We start from the raw sequence: 1,713 nt of genomic DNA, 5'->3' as shown, positions 1-1,713 counted from the left end.
TTCAGTTCGTACTCCGGAAAATGTAAACAGAGTGAGAATAGCAGTTATTGCTAGTCCGAAACGATCGGTTAGACGACAGGCTGAAGCGCTGGGTATGTCACGTCGTTCGCTTCACCACATCTTACATGATAGTCTTAGGTTTCACCCGTACAAGATAATTATCGTCCAGCAGATTAGTGAAGGGGATTTTGTGCAGCGCAGTTTTGTCACGTAATGGATGAAATTTTTTACGGAAGATGCAGATACTACAGTCTCCATGAGTGATGAATCACATTTTCATGTAGACCGTTACATATATGTCAAAAATTATCTGTATTGGGCGCTGGAGAACCCACATGAATTACATCAAAGACTTCTCCACAGTTTAAAAGTGTGGTGCTGTATTTCAAAGATGGGGGATTGTTGGACTTTTTTTTTTGAAAAGGAAGGAACTGCAGTTACTGTGACATCAGCGCGCTACATTAAAATGTTAAACAACTTTCTTCGTCCAGAACTTAAAAGGCGTCAAGTGAACATGGGAGGAATATGGTTTCAGCAGGACGGTGCCACAGTTCACACGGCGAGAGCATCCACTCCGTTGTCTTTACTGCGTATTTTGTCCACCTTTCTCCAAGAGGAAGTCCCTGTTTCTAGTGTGTTTACTTCCGTCGATTGGGCTTAGCATGTAGTCGCTTTTTAACTCCTTTTTTCGTCTTAGTGACATGGGCACATACGACCTTCATTTTAGCGCCCTTGAACAAAAACAAAACAGTTCCGTTCTGTTGCTGCAGTGTACATTCGAACTCCTTGGCGCAGCTGACTTCTCTTTTACGAAACTCTAAAGGGCTCAAAAGTTTGTTGGAAGTCTCTAAGTGCTCTCATTATCGAATACTGGGTGAATATAGTTTCGGTAATTTGCTTGCTGAGAGTTACACTGCCTCAACAAGTGTACATACTTCGTAACTTTGTTACATTTTCAGCATAAGAGTATACCACTTAATGAACAGCAGCATTTTAGATTTTTAAATTCAATTACATGAAATACTGAAAATCATATTTTTATTTCTGGAAGCCGGTAGACTGGTTACAATATTTCTTACAACACAATTAAATCAAGAACTGTTAGTCTGGAAGATAATAAATTTTTCGTAAACAGTAATATGAGAGAAAATATGAAATGCTGATTTTTGGCGATTTGGCACAGGTAATGTTGAAATGATAATTAAATAGACACCCTCGCTGCATACAGGCGTTGATGTACTTCATTGGGGACATGTTGAAAATGTGTGCCCCGACCGGGACTCGAACCCGGGATCTCCTGCTTACATGGCAGACGCTCTATCCATCTGAGCCACCGTGGGCACAGAGGATAGTGCGTCTGCAGGGACTTATCCCTTGCACGCTCCCCGTGAGATCCACATTCCCAACATGTCCACACCACTACATTCGTTGTGCGCCTAATAGATGTTTGCCCATCATACTCATTACTCATTACAGCGAGGGTGTCTATTTAATTATCATTTCATTTCTAGCAAAGCTGCATGGTCATCCACAGTAATTGTTCTTTCGGGAACAGTTACTACCGTCGTACAGGTAATGTTCACAAAATTCTATTTCAAAATTACGTATGATAATTTTTATTTTTGTAACTTTTAGTAATCTCAAGGGGCGTGTTTCCTTTATAACTGTTGACTCACGCATCCAGAAAGCTATGTACAAATCTTAATTTGACAA

The 1,713-nt window shown here is 40.5% G+C and overlaps 1 non-coding gene across 1 annotated transcript; it reads right to left on the bottom strand.

The window, feature by feature from the left end:
- Window positions 1–1,266: 1,266 nt before the first annotated feature.
- Window positions 1,267–1,341, bottom strand: Trnat-ugu (transfer RNA threonine (anticodon UGU)). Its single transcript has one exon. It is a non-coding gene; the product is annotated as a tRNA-Thr (tRNA).
- Window positions 1,342–1,713: the final 372 nt, after the last annotated feature.

This window comes from Schistocerca nitens, chromosome 2 (assembly GCF_023898315.1).
Source record: "Schistocerca nitens isolate TAMUIC-IGC-003100 chromosome 2, iqSchNite1.1, whole genome shotgun sequence".
NCBI lineage: Eukaryota > Metazoa > Arthropoda > Insecta > Orthoptera > Acrididae > Schistocerca > Schistocerca nitens.
The sequence above is the reverse complement of the archived record's forward strand: the minus strand, read 5'-3'. Positions and strand labels throughout refer to the sequence as shown.